At 40.2% G+C, this 15,080-nt stretch overlaps 1 protein-coding gene and 1 pseudogene across 1 annotated transcript in view; both read left to right on the top strand.

Annotated features, from left to right (window-relative positions):
- LOC110561735 (vomeronasal type-2 receptor 116-like) overlaps positions 1 to 15,080 on the top strand; it is a 799,658-nt gene that overhangs the window by 730,307 nt on the left and 54,271 nt on the right.
- LOC132650845 (neurocalcin-delta-like) overlaps positions 3,774 to 15,080 on the top strand; it is a 117,469-nt pseudogene continuing 106,162 nt past the window's right edge.

The raw sequence follows: 15,080 nt of genomic DNA, 5'->3' as shown, positions 1-15,080 counted from the left end.
ATACCTTCATTATGTGCTTTCACCTTCTAAACCCATTTTAATTGTCACCTTGACACATAGGAGGCTCATCTGAGAGGGAAGCGTTCATGGGGGAATTGTCTAGATTTGGCCTTGGGGCATACCTGTGGGAAATTGTCTTGGTTACTGACTGATTCAGGGGTACCCAGCTGATTTCAGGTGACACCATTTCAACTCCAGTAATCTTGGGCAGTTTTATAAGAAGGCTAGCTAAGTGTGAGCCTGTGAACAAGGAAGCCAGCAAGCAGTGTTGTTCCTCCGTGGGTCCTGTCATGACTTCCCTCATAGATAGATTGTGACCTGGAAGTGTTAAATCAAATCCTTTTCTCTGCCAGTTGCTTCTGGGTGGAAAGTTTTATCATCATAGCAACAAAGTGAAACCAGAACAGCACCCACCTTGGGAAGAGCTGATGAGAAGTATCAGTCTCATAAAAGATTCTTAGGCCCAGATTTCTTGGTTCTGTTGCTCTCCTTGTGGAGCTCCAGACCGTTCCAGGTCTTCCTATCTCCCCCTTCTTTCATATGATTCCCTGCACTCTGTCCAAAGTTTGGCTATGAGTCTTAGCATCCACTTTGATACCCTGCAGGGTAGAGTCTTTCAGAGGCTCTCTGTCTTATTCCTTATTTTCAGCTTCTTCCGATGTCCATCTTCTTTGCCTTTCTGAATGAATATTGAGCATCTTACCCAGGCTCCTCCTTGCTTAGCTTCTTTAGGTGTACAGATTTTAGTATGATTGTTCTATATTATATGTCTAATATCCAGTTATAATTGAGTATTTACCATGTATGTCTTTCTGCTTCTAGGATAACTCACTAGGGATGATCTTTTCTAGTTCCCACCCATTGTCTATAAATTTCATGATTTCGTTGTTTTTAATTACTGAGTAGTATTCCATTGTATAAATGTACCACGATTTCTGTATCCATTCCTCAGTTGAGGGACATCTGGGTTGTTTCCAGATTTTGTCTCTGACATGAACTCAGTGACTGGCTCTTTGATCACCTCCCCCTGAGGGGGGAGCAGCCTGAGCAGGCCACAAAGGAAGACTATGAAATATGAAAGACAGTCCTGATGAGACCTGATAGGTTATGGCCAGATGGAAGGGGAGGAAGGGAGGGCTTGGGAGGGCATGAGGGTAGGGCTACAGCTGCGATACAAAGTGAATAAATTGTAATAAATAAAAATTATATTAAAAAAGAAATGACAGTAGTTGGATTTATCCATTATGAAAAACTGTATGCAATGAAATATAATTGTATGCACAAAAAGAACTGATGAAGAAGGGCAGACTGTCCTCCAGCTGATGTAGGAGGTTCCTGAAAGAACTGATGAAGAAGGGCAGACTGTCCTCCAGCTGATGTAGGAGGTTCCTGAAAGCTACTTTATGATCTTCTGGACTTCATTTCCCTGTACTAAACAAGGCTTTCCTGAACAGGCAACTCTGCCTGCCATTTTCCTGGAGTTTACCTCCCAAGAGTGGCCTGGAGTTCACAGGGGGAACTTTAAACTGCAGAATGATAGAGGGGAGGAGGGGAGGAAACAGACCGTCAGTACAGTCCCACTGAGCCCCAAAATATCCCCAGTGATATCCAATTAGATCAGCACTTCCTCCTAAAATTCTCCCAGCAGGCAGAGTGCATGGAGAAATGAAAGGGTCACATCAGGGGATGGAGACGTGGTTCAGTTGATTGAGAATGTCTTGAGTCCCACCCTCACCACTGCTTGAACTGGGGTGTGGTTCTGCACACCTGGAATCCCATCACCCAGGAGGTAGAGGCAAGAGGATCAGAAGATCAAGGTCATTTTAGTTTATATGTAATTTTTAAAGACAATACAGATGGGAGATCCTGTCACACATCCACACAAAAGCAACTTCTAGCCTCTCCTCTTTCTGTGTGTGTTTACAGATGAATGTAGGTGCTCACGGAGACCAGAAGAGGGTGTCAGATCCCCTGGATCTGGAGTTACAGGCAGTTGTGAGTAGCCCAACATGAATGCTGGGAACTAAATTCAGTTCCCCTGGCAGAGCAGCAAGTGCTCTTAACTGCTGTCCCTATTTTTAGCTTCTAAACTGTGATACCCATTTTCCTGTGGAATTTGTGAAAACATACTCCAGTCAAAACAGGCAACACGGAAGGGAACACTCATCACAGTCCTCAATAGTATACATTTATGTCTCCAGCAGAATCTTATATTAAGATATAGCTTTGGTGTTCAGGCTTTCTATTGGGTATGTATAGTGTGTGTGACGTCTTAGTTACTTTTCTGCTTCTGTGATTGAAGAGTTTAAGTTAGCCTGGGTGACTACATTTTGAAATGAGAAGCCATCTTGACCGGAAGCTGAACTCAGGTACCACAAAATATCACAGAGTGTACACTTGGCAGTAACAAAGTTAACTCTCCTAGCAACAGCCTCCAGGAAATATCACAGAATAAATACTTGGTAGGAAACAGAGACCATCTCCCTGGCAACAATCAGTGAGAAACGTTTGGGCAAATTCTCCCCAATGTTCCAGATGTAGTTTAAAAGAATGGCAATTGTGATTATGTGCCTCAGCTAGAGGGTCACCTCACCATGACTTTTACCCAACCCTGTAATGCCAAGGCATGAATACCCCTACTTGCTGTCATGGACACATCCTGCTTTCGGTTTTTCCCTTTAAAAACCCTGTTCACCCAGTGCTCGGGGTCCCACTTTTCTCCTGCTGCATCAGTTAACCTGGGGTCCCGAGTTCGATTGCTCTCATAATAAAGCTCTCTTCCTTTTGCATCAAGTCATCTCCTGGTGGTCTCTGAGGGTCTTGTGATCCTGGCATAACACTCAGAGTCCTTAGATGAGAAGGACTCCCTTAGCCTTCCTGTGTGTGAGAGGTTGTGAGATCCGCTGGAAGTGGATTCAGATAGTGGTAGGTGTTGGGGATGGAGCCTAGATTCATCTGGAGCAGCAGGCACCTCCTCAACCACTGTGACATCCCTCCAGCAGTTGGTTATGTAATTAAAAAAAGAGTATTAATCACTGTCAAACAAAATCGCTACAAATCATTTGATACTGGGATTTTGGGGTGAAGAAAACTCAGAAATCTGCCTGCTACTGCCTGCAGGAATGCTAGGATGACAGGCGTGTGCTGCCACACCCTGGCCTTTTTTAAATATATATTTGGAAGAGATTTATTATCTGTGTCTGACTCCTACTAACATAATCCAAGGTCCAGAGAACCAAGGACCCCTTCTCCCAACTCCCAGGCACTGGATATTTTATACTGTAGCAGTAGCTTCTGAGACATGGGCGGGGCGATGACATAACAGAGCAACTGGGACTGTATGGCATGCCAGGGAGATCTGCAGACACCGGGATCAGCGGAAAGGCACTGCAGTCTCTGACGATGATGGGCCATAGAGCAGCAGCAGCGTGAAGGATGTCCTCACGCCTACTTCCTCTGTAAGGGAAGCTGAGGGACCACATCACGAGTTGGTGGGAACAGCCTGCGTGGCATTCTGGGATTTGTAGGCGTCCCCCCTACCCCCACCCCGTCCCTGCTGCTCACAGGGACAGACACAGAGATGGGACTGCAAGCAATTCCAGACGTCATCGCGGCGCCCGACGTCATTTTGGTAGTTCTCAGATACAATCCCAGAAGTACTTGCTTCGAAGCCATGTTTGTAGTTCCCAGATAAAATCCTAGAAGCCCTTGCTTTGTAGTTCTCGATACAATCCCAGAAGTCCTTGCTCCGAAGCCATGTTTGTAGTTCTCAGGCAGGTGGGTCTCTGCCGCAATGCATCTTGGGACTTTTGGTACTTAGTGATCAGTGAGCTCTCCGAAGTGAGAAACAAAGGGATAAAGGTCTGTCTGTGACTAGAAGCTTTGTGTTTACATCCCTGTAATGGGGGCCAAAGAGATGGCGAGGGTCTCAGCGCCTTCGAGCCCAGAAGTCTCTGCTGTCTGCGGGGAGGATCCAGAAGCCAAACGCGAAGGGGCGTGACTTTCGTTAGAGGCCTGCCGCTGCCTGGACCAAAACCGGTCAGCAATCTTCTTGTCCCAAGCTGTTATGAACTCATAGTCCTGCTTACACGCGGGCCGGGGGGTGGGTGGGGGGGAGGGCGGCTATTTGGGGTTCCCTGCCTCCCTCCTCTGTCCACCGCCCGCGGACTATTTGGAGTCCCCGAGCGGCTCGTGTGTGGGGCAGAACCGCAGGTAGGTGGATGGCGGGAAGAGAAGAGTCCCACTCCTCTGCTCCCACCAGGCCTGCGTGCATCCTGGGGGAGATGGGTGCACCCCGCTCTGGGTGAGGTTGTTCACGACCTTGTATAGGTTGTTCTGGCGCCCTCTGCTGGCCCACGGGTGCACAAGCAGGGAGGACATTATTATATAAATAATGTTTAGGGGGCTGGGGGTTGAGTAGGTAAGGTGCACTGCGCTTGGTTATTAGGGTGCTGGAGAGTCAGTACAGAAGGATCTGGCCACCTCTGCTGGTCTGAAGGCATACACACATGGACAAAGAGAAAAAGTAAGAGGTGGAGGAGGAAGAAGAGGAAGGAAGGAAAGAAAGAAAATGAAAGAGAGAGAAAAAGAAAGGAAGGAAGGAAGGAAGGAAGGAAGGAAGGAAGGAAGGAAGGAAGGAAAAGAAGGAAGGAAGGAAGAAAAACAGCCTGCTAATTGAAACTTGGTTACTATTTGGTGTTGATTTGCTGAATTTGAACCAACATACAAAGGTACATGTGCAGGTATTCTGTAGTGATTTAAGTAACTGAAGTTTTTCCACATGGTAAATAAAATATTTTCAACCAGAAGGAAGGTGTGGAACATGGCAAACCAACACATTTTATTTAGGATCTGTATCAAATAGGAATGACTTGGTGAACTTTTTCAGAGGAAGCTTCTCATATTTAAAGACAAGAGCTATCCCTGGCTTAATGAACTTTCACTAGTCATCTACACCCGCCCAGTACCCAGGAGATTTGTACTTCCTTAAATTATGGATTAACAGGTTTAATTGCTCACTTCCTGCTTTGCTATGTGAAAATCATGACCATGAAAATCATTCCATATGGAATGCAGTGTATGCAGTGGCCTGTGCCCTCCATAAAACGCTGTTGAGCAAAATTGAAGTGGGATCTAAAGAAGACAGAAACCCGAACTGGCTTCTACCATGCCAGGTAAGCCTCACTCATAAGCAAGGGAAGCATCAGGATCTTATATTATTGGTAAGCAATTCACTGTCATCAAGCCAATAAGACATTTTCATCTTATAGTTAAAAGTACAAATTAAAATGGAAAAAGGTTCTGTCAAAGCATATGTGTATATATCTGTATCTTACATGATTTGGGGCCTGAAAGCACTCATTTGAAGACGTTAAATTTGATTGTCTTTCAACAAATGTTTTCCTAGTGTGAGATGAAATTCTGTAAGATATATGTGTAAATAGTGTAAAAATATAGCAAGTTCAATAACGAAAATTTTTATGATTTCATGGAATATGTCCAATGCCATAAGATATAGACTAGAACATCATATCCAAAGCAGCCATTTCACCTAAAATACAATCTGCATTTATGACAAAAGACCATAAGAAGATCTTTTTTGTGTTAGCAGTAACTGAAACGTAATTGCTTTCACAGATTATTTAGTATTAATAAGGTGTGATGAAGGTGAAACCAAAACTGTGCTCCCATTATTAAATTTTAGAACACAGTCAGTGCTCATGAGCCTGGGCCATATCTCATCATGTTAGTGATAAGTGTAATGTGTGGGTTTTAAACCAACAAGATATAAAGTAGGACTCATTTACACTTACAAGCCATGGAGATCACCTTCAAATAGGGTATCATGAAGAAGATTGTTGAGCAAGTCAGTTGAACTTTTCATTCAGTCAACGTTAGCTAAATAAAAGATGAAATGTGAATGTTTGTATACTATATAATTTAGTATTATGGGAATCAGTAATATTTGACATTGATATTGACATAGTCTGTAATCATGGCTTCTAGTCATAATATATTAGGTAAGTGAGTATGTCTCTTGTACAGATAACTGAGTACCTATATAGCAGTTCTTTATAACACAATTTATTAATTAGTTAACACAATATTAGGTTGTGTTATTAATTTTCAGGAGTTAATTTTTGTAATCAAGATAATACTGGTGTCTTTACAAAACTATACAGTGTTTCTTCCTTTTCTCTTTTGTGGAATACTTTGAGGAGTATTTCAGTGAGTTCTTTGAGACTCTTGTAGAATTCATGCTGAATCTCTAGACCTAGGCTTGCTTTCTTTAATTCTTTTCCTTTTAATTGAGAGATTTTTAAATTATCATTTCTATCTTGGTTGTTATGTGGTTGTTACTTCCTCTTGATTTAATGTTCTTAAATTTTATACATCTAGAAATCTACCCATTTTTTTTTTACATTTAAATGCTTAGTTGAATTAAGACTTTTAAAATATGAACCTATGATTCTCTGCTTTCCTCAGTGCATGTTGTAGTGTCTGTTAGATCAGGATTGATGCAGTTGACATGGACTTAAAAGAGAACAGACAGGCATTTCCAAAAACAGGATTTTTCTCTCAGACAAAACACTGATATGGTAGCCTTTTGAGGGGGGAAGTAGAGATTCTGTGCTGTAGTACCAGAGGTCTGAAGTAGCTTGATGGGAAGGACATACTGTGGGGGTTCAGTGTAAAATTTCTGGCCTTAGTCCTGTCTTCTGTAGGTGTGTGGACTTATTTCTGGGTGTTTGATTCAATTCCATTGACCCACAAGTCTATTTGTCTGCCAATACTATGCTGTTATTATTACTGTTGCTCTATAGTATAGCTTTCGATCAGGGATAGAGATAACTTCAGAAGTTCTTTATTGTACTGGGTTGTTTTAATTATTTTTTTTAATATGATGTTAAGAATTGTTATTTCAAGGTCTGTAAGGAATTGTGGTGGTATTTTGATGGAAATTGCATTAATCTCTAGATTTCTTTTGGTAGGAAGACCATTTTTGCTGTTATTCTTACTGATCCATAAGCATGGGAAATCTTTCCATCTTCTGATATCTTTTTCAGTTTCTTTCTTCAGAGACTGGAAGTTTTTTTCATACAGATCTTTCCCTTGCTTGGTCAGTGTTAAAGCGACATACTTTATGTTATTTGTGACTATTGGAAGGTTGTTGTTGCCCCAATTTCTTTTTTTATTGGATTGTTTTAACTTTATGCTGCAAATTGAATATACCCAACACTACTTTGTCTGAAAATGCATTGTTTTAATGTGGTTTACAGTTTTATGTGAGGGTAAAGTTTACTCTATCATCATTCATTTAGCAACAAGAGTGAGTGAAACTGAAAATAGTATGAAACAATGTACAATGTCATAGAAATAAGACTTTAGTATAAAGTTTAGTGAAGCAGTGCAACTTGTTACAGTCACATAAAAGACAGTACACTAAGTATGACTTAATTGAGAAAACCAAAAGTGAAATTAAAATATGCTACAGAACTGAGCAATGAATCTGAATATGATACTGAAATCTTTTTGAACATGCAAAATAAAATCTGATATCACTGGGTTGGTATTTTCCACAGAATCTGACTAAAATTAAAACCACCTTTTGTTATAGTTCATGTAAAATTGCACATATCTCCTACTTATATTCTGAGACATTTTGATGGAATACCTACACACAGCCTATACAGAGTTGTCGTAAACTGACAGGATTGCTATGGATCCCCATAATCTTCTCAGTAGATTTTCCATACACTTGAAGTTACTAATGAGAAGTATCAGAATTATCATACCATTGCACCTATACTCATGGTGGCCTAAATATGAAAATAACCTCAATGCTCATTTGTTGTGGACAACATGAGTGCCTAAGGAGGACATTGTGCTAAAAGAATGAACACAATAGTAATAATTAAAGGATTTTATACTTAAAAAGAATCTCATAGTGTTGCTGTATTGGGCATGAAACAACTTATAATTACTTTGTTTTTCTTTTTCTTTTTCAAGACCGGGTTTCTCTTTGAATTCTTGCCTCTACTGGACCCACTGTGCAGACCAGGCTGGCTTGGAACTCACAAAGATCTGACTGGAAGGAGTAGGCAAATTGATTCTTAGTCTTAGGAAGGAACTTAATATGAAATGTGCTTGCAACTGTGGTCCAAGAATGGTAGGGTCCATCCCACCTTAGTGGCAGCGACACATATTGGGTTGGTTCTTCTAGAAGGATGCAAATGTTAAGGTCATGGATTCTTCCTCTGTGCTTTCAGTTCAACACTGTTCCATCCATCTATGTCTGGCAGAGTCAGAGCCCCACTGAGAATACTGTGAGGGTGCATTGCATGAAGCTGTGAGGACGAAGACTGTTTCATGTTGTGACCACAAGATGTTGAGATACCTACGCAATGAGACACCTCCCATGCATATAGGTAGTAGAAGTAACCAAATGTGGAGATGTATGAGAAGTTGCAGGTATAGGCCACCTAAGCCCTGTGAAACTTAAGACACATGTGTCTGAGATCAGCGACAGGATTTGGTGTTTGCCCTACTGGTTTTCCTGCCATGGTCCAGTCTTCCCTCACTATGTACACATTGCTGTCTATTGGAATTAGACAGTATATTCTGTGCCATTGTATGTTTTAAAGATATAACTTGCTTTCTGATTTTACAAGATGCAGCAATGAAGATATTATCTAGTGACAAAACAGACCTTGTTTGTTTTGTAGTGTGTGAGCTGTTTCAGACTCTGAGGATCATTGAAGTAAGACTAAATGCATTTTTATCATGGGTTCACTATGAGCCTATAGTGAACAGGGTTAGAATGTAGTTGATCAGATAAAAAAGCTCCCAGATAGGATGATGCCTTTGAATACTCGTCTGTTTTTTGTGGCTTTCATTGTGGAGCTTTTAGAACCTTTCTAGATTCTTTATTAGGTAATGGATTTGTGTGTATACAGACTCAACCCATTTCTTATTCTTTGTGCCTACTGTTTTGTTGAAACTAATCAGTCACATTCCTTCTTATGCTGCTATGCCTACACACTTATAGACTCTTATCACTAAATCACATAAGATACAGTAGAAATACTTCTTATTCAGTGGTAAGCTATTTTGCTTTCCTGTTGTTTTTATGTTTTAGTTTTGTTGTTTTGCTTTTGTTTGTGAAGACAAAGTTTCTCTGTGTAGACTTGCCTGTCCTAAATTTAGATAAGTAGACCTGACAGGATCTGAACATATATTACAACATAGTTTGATGTTCTATGGATGTGTATATATTATATGGTGTTCCACAAGTCTTCATGTTCTCATTAGGTAACCATTTGGCACTTCATCTTGAAGTACTTCCTTCTATTGGAATTATGTCATGATACTAGATAATGTAACAGCAATGAGATTTATTTTTAAAAATACTGTGTTGTGTGTGTTTTTGCGTGTATGTAATTTATTATTAAAGGTTTTTTGACCAGAGCAGATATATAGAGAGTGGAAGCAAACTTTGTGGGGTCTAATTTCGCCTGCCATCATATGGTGATCAAACATCATGTTGCCAGGTTTGTACACCGTGGATATTTCCCACCACGCCATCTCATTAAGTCTCAGATATCATTGGTTGAAACATTATATCGTAAAAGATTTTCTTCCTTAAAATTGTAAACATTGTCATCTAAGGATAGAGAAAAATAGGACAATTTGAATAATAAGTCTCATTTGCAAAGAAAGTGGTATATTGCTATATTTTTTATTGTTTTAGTTTATTTTATCAGTATGTCATGGGTTCATCAATAGCTGCAGCCAGACCACTCAAATGCCAGACTCAGACACATAGTAGTTTATTGAATGCTGAACACAAACTGACTGGTTAGGACGCTGTCTGGATTCAGGAACTAGATTGTGACATCAGTCTTTTTCAAAGGTAGGCCTCTCATAAGAAAACTCATAACCAGATCACAACCATTTAACCAGATGGGAAGGAATGGGAGGGTAGCATGACCTCATTTTGCCTAGGTAAATACAAGAAGAATCAATTTTGTTTCAAGTGTATTGTATCTAGGTAGCTAGACAATGCATTTTAAGCTGATTAGTTGGGATATAAGCTTAGGGACTTTACAGTTCCCCATCATTCTGGGAGAAAGGAACATAGGGTGTTGTGGTTTTGTTCAAGTAGAGCATATGTGATTAATGCAAGCAGAATGTTTAACAAGTATTGAATTTTAAGTAAAAGGCTGTTCAAGCTCTCCAGATGGCAGAGCCTGAGAACGTGAAGTTAATTCCACCTTCTGGTCAAAATGGATACTTAACAACAAAATGACCATGGTTATGTTAGGCAGTAAGGCCAGACATGCCTGGACATGTCTCAATGTTAGTATGTCTAAACAATTAAACAATAATTCATAACATTTCTCAGAACCACAGACATACTGCAGAGAATTGTCTCTGTAGAGAAAGTGGATGCCTGATAACCTGTGTTCAATTTCTCAGAGACTCATATTGAATCCAACATGTTTTCTCTCATTTGAACACTTGGGCTGTGGCATATGCACACTTAGCCACCAGCACATACATAAATAATTTTTAAACCTAAATAAGGGCCAAGGAGATAACTTGAACCAGACAACTCTCTGGGTCTCGTCTCTAGAACTGACATAGTGGAAATAGATTATAAATAGCAATAAGTTGACCTGTTAGTGCCATCTACATATCGTGACACACACATATATATGTACAAACAGAGTTCATATATTTTTTTAGTGGGTTGAATGTAACATCAAAGAAAATAGCCCAGTTTTTGAGAAAACACACAAAATTATTTGCCAGGTTATTGTTATAAAATTTGAAGAATTCATTACTACTCATGGTAACAATAATAAATAATAATAAATCTTGTTTTAGCCTTTCATTCTCAGCTGGACTTAGAGGTGCATGCCTATAATCCCAGTACCTGGGAGACAGTGGCAGAGCAATCTGTGTGATCTTGAGTCCAGGTTGGTCAAAATAGTGAGTTCCAATACAGCTATGGCTATGTAGAGATATTCTGTCCGAAAATGTTTCAAAAGTAAGAATATATCTCAAGTTATGGAAATGTTTCTGGTATAATCTTACCAGACTCTGAGTGGTTTCAACCAATCCTTTTGTCATTTAGAGTGAGTGTGTTAACAAACAAAATAGGAAGCAATGAGGGAAGTCCATTCACTGAGGGATAGAAATTCATTGAGTCCCTCAACAACCATGTAGCAGGGACTTGTTCACCTTCAAGTGCTAGGAGACAAAAGCAGTGATGGAAAATCTCCAACGTCTGCATTATAATAGCATATTTGGAAGCCTGAGAGTTAGTAGTTCTGCTTCCCTTGTGTACCTAACGTTGGTTATTCTCACTGATATTGCATGGCTCAGAATTACCTGTCTTTCCAGGTTCATTGCATTTGATGCATTCTTTCCTCCTAGGGCACCAGATATACAAATGGTGAAAAAAATGCATATATATGTGATTCATTATTGTAAAAAATATTTTCTCAATGTATATATTATTTTTAATTAAAATCGATTTAAGTGCATAATTTTTGGCACTATGTATAGCAAGTGCATGCTAGGTATCAGTGAATGTCTGATCCATGTGATTAGAGATACAGATTGTTTTGAGCTGTCCCTTGTGGATGGGAATCAAAGCTAGGCCCTGTGGATGAGCAGCCACTGCTCTGAGGGGCTGAGCCATCTTTTCAGCCCCCTGAGCATGTCATTAATTGCACTGTTTGCATAGTTGATCCTAAGTTAATCTTTAACTCAGCACTGATGATCTAGAAGAAATATAAGATTGATAACACCAGAAACTAACTTAGACTTGGTGCTTAAAGAAGATTCTCACCCCAGCCCTCCACCAAATTAGGCAAGTGTCTAAATTATGATGACAGAGATATTGACAATACAAGTCATTAAAAAGATACTGAGCCCTTAGCCAAAGGCAAAAGACTGAGTTTATCTCACATGTAATAAATAGGCATCAAGGGGAGTCTACAAGGATACATGTCAGATGTCCTCTGCCTGGAGTTTATGCTTCCTGTAAAGAGAAAAAGAACTTCCAGGCTTGAAGACTGACTTGTCTGAATGGAATTGTATACTGCTTCACCAGTGCTAGGAAAATATTTAGTTAGGAGCCTGAAGTGGTGCTTACTTGAGATGATGTGTTGATCGCTCTCAGAGGAATCCTGGATTCAGAAAAAAAATTACTCTTTAAGGCTCAGGAAAGCAGGCGTTTACAAATAGCTGTGGAGTATGAGTGAACTAATAGGGAGTGACCTTTGGATAATAAAGGAAGAAGATTAAAGGCCAGAAAGCAATGCTTGGGGAGTATCTGAGAACTAGCCTCTAACTCTATTCTCTGCATCTGCTTAGCTATGGTGGGTGGGTCAGTTCCATCCAGGTGCTCCACTCTTTCTTTTCTTGGCAACTACATGTAGCTGTCTATGAAAGCTCCCTTCAGACCTCCACTCTGTGGTCTCCTAATGGAACTTTTTTGCATTTTTTACTAATTATTATTTATTAGCATTTATTCACTTTGTATCTCGGCTGTGGCCCTCTTCCTCATCTCCTCCCAATCCAACTCTCCCTCCCTTTTCTCTCCCTATGCCCCACCACTAGTCCACTAACAGGGGAGGGCCTTCTCTCTTTGTATCTGACCCTAGCCTATCAGGTTTCATCAGGACTGGCTGCATTGTCTTCCTCTGACCTGGCAAAGCTGCAACCCCCAGAGGGAGGTGATCAGAGAGCCTGTCACGGAGTTCATGCCAGAGACAGCCCCTGCTCCACTTACAAGGGAACCCACTTGGAAAATGAGTATATGAGCTACATCTGAGCAGGGGTTGTAGGTCCTCTCCAAGAATGGTCCTTATTTGGGTCAACAGTCTCTGCAGGGTCTCCAGGGCCCAGGTTTTTTTGTTTTGCTTTTGTTTTTGTTTTTCTCTGTTCATCTTCTTTTGGAGCTCCTGTCCCCTCCAGGTCTTTATAGCTCCAACTTCTTTAATAAAATTCCATGCATTCTGCCCAAAGTTTGGCTGAGTCTCAGCCTCTGCTTCATTACCTCAATCAGTGGATTCCTTCAGAGTCCTGTGTGTGGTAGACTCCTGTCCTGTTCCCTGTCTTCTGCTTCAGACGTCTATCGCATTTGCCCTTCTGAATGAGGATTGAGCATCTTCCCTTTTCCAGCTTCTTTAGGAGTATAGATCTCAGTATGTTTATACTCTTTTATATGTTTAATATCCACATAGGAGTGAGCATATACCATATGTGTCTTTGTTTCTGGGTTACCTTACTCAAGATGATCTTTTCTAGAACTTACAATTTGCCAGCCAGAGAATTCCTTCAGCTAGTAAATGCCTTCAGCAAATGGTTGAGTACAAAAGGAACACACACACACCACAAAATCAGTATGCTCTGGAATACAAAAGACAAAAGGGTGAGAAAGAAATTAGGGAAATAACACCCTTTACACAAATTAAATAAGGTAGCTTGGGTGAGACTCTAACCAAGCAAGTGAAAGACCTGTATTAAAAAAAAAAAGTCTAATGGGATCCTCAGTCCCACTCTTTCATCCCTTTAATCTGCCTGCCTGGTAGGAATAAGGATATTCTAAAGACACATTTAATCTCCCCCTTAGGTGACATCTAGTGAAACCATGGATTCAATGAAATTCTAATTTCCCCTCAAATCTCATTTTATGAAAATGCTAATTCCTCCAGCTGAGACCTTCTCTGTTAAATAAACATTAACTCGGTGTCTGAATGTCTTGTAGGAGATAAAGGAGCTGAGAATGACAGAGGGATTTAAGGATGTCAAAAATTTATTATGTACCTTGGTTAGATCACTTAGTTGTGTGTATCTTGCCTTCTGTCAAACTGTTAGGATTTCAAGGATGAATTAGTTACCTTATAGCTTCTTCATTGGTCAAAATTACTAAGTAAATATTTTGTTTTCATTTTTCATTAATAATTTCCCTTTGTCATTGTTTTCTCTCTTTTTTATTTTAAAGAATAGTCCTACTATGTATCTCTGGCTGTCCTGGAACTTAGTATATATCCTAGATCTACTCACCTTGCCTCCAGAGTACCTGCATTTTAAGTAGACATGTCATAGCTTGATAATTCAGTTCTTTTAATTGGCTTATTGAGGATGAGTGGCTGATCCTGGCTGGGTAGGGTCGCCAGGACGGGCTCTGGTCCTAACTCCAGGACTGGAAGAAGATTCCCATCAAATGTAACCCTCCTGGTAAAAGCCCACTGTCTTCTCTTTATGCAGTATTGTTTTCCTTTATCATTGAGTCTGTTATAACTCATCTAAAGACTAGGGCAGAGTTCAATCCATAATCTATAGAGAGTGAAACCCAGGCTTACAGAGATGAGTGGTTTTGTAATATAGTTAAGTGTAACTGTTCATCTTACTCATCCCATCATTAAATTACATCACTAAATGAAGTGGAAGCCACCTCAACCAGGTATGGTGACACAGGCCTGTAATAGTGGTACTTAGAAAGAGGAGGCAGGAATTTCAAGGTTTCAAAATCACCCAAGGAGAGAATGGTCAGTGGTATGGTAGGAGGTCCTCAGAACAAAGAGAGGTGGTGGTTGGCCCAGGCCAATGTCCATAGTCTTCCCTGAAGCTCCAGAACTTCAGAGCCATGGCACCAGCAATTGTTTGCTAAGGTATTTTCTAATGTCAAGATGTCCAAGGCAGCTTAGGTCACTTCAGGATCAGATTCCTGTTAGTTATTAATGAATGTAACTTTCCTGCAAGTGGGGAAATTAGCCTCAGGTAGGGATGAGCTCCCTAATCACATATACAAAGGAAAGTCTTCAGCCCTGAAACCATATGCACAGAACCAACAAAAAATGGACTTAGCAGGTTTAATTCATACATTTGTAAATACTTGCTCACATACTTAAAAGGAAAAATGGGAGTGGAAGAATTTGGGAAAGGATGAAGAAAGGACATGGAAATTTCTGTTATCTATCTTTTATTTAAAGATTTATTTATTTATTTATTTATTATATATAAAATGTTCTCCCTGCATTTGTTCCTGTGTTCTGGAAGAG

The sequence above is a fragment of the Meriones unguiculatus genome (assembly GCF_030254825.1).
Source record: "Meriones unguiculatus strain TT.TT164.6M chromosome 13 unlocalized genomic scaffold, Bangor_MerUng_6.1 Chr13_unordered_Scaffold_34, whole genome shotgun sequence".
Lineage (NCBI taxonomy): Eukaryota > Metazoa > Chordata > Mammalia > Rodentia > Muridae > Meriones > Meriones unguiculatus.
The sequence above is the reverse complement of the archived record's forward strand: the minus strand, read 5'-3'. Positions and strand labels throughout refer to the sequence as shown.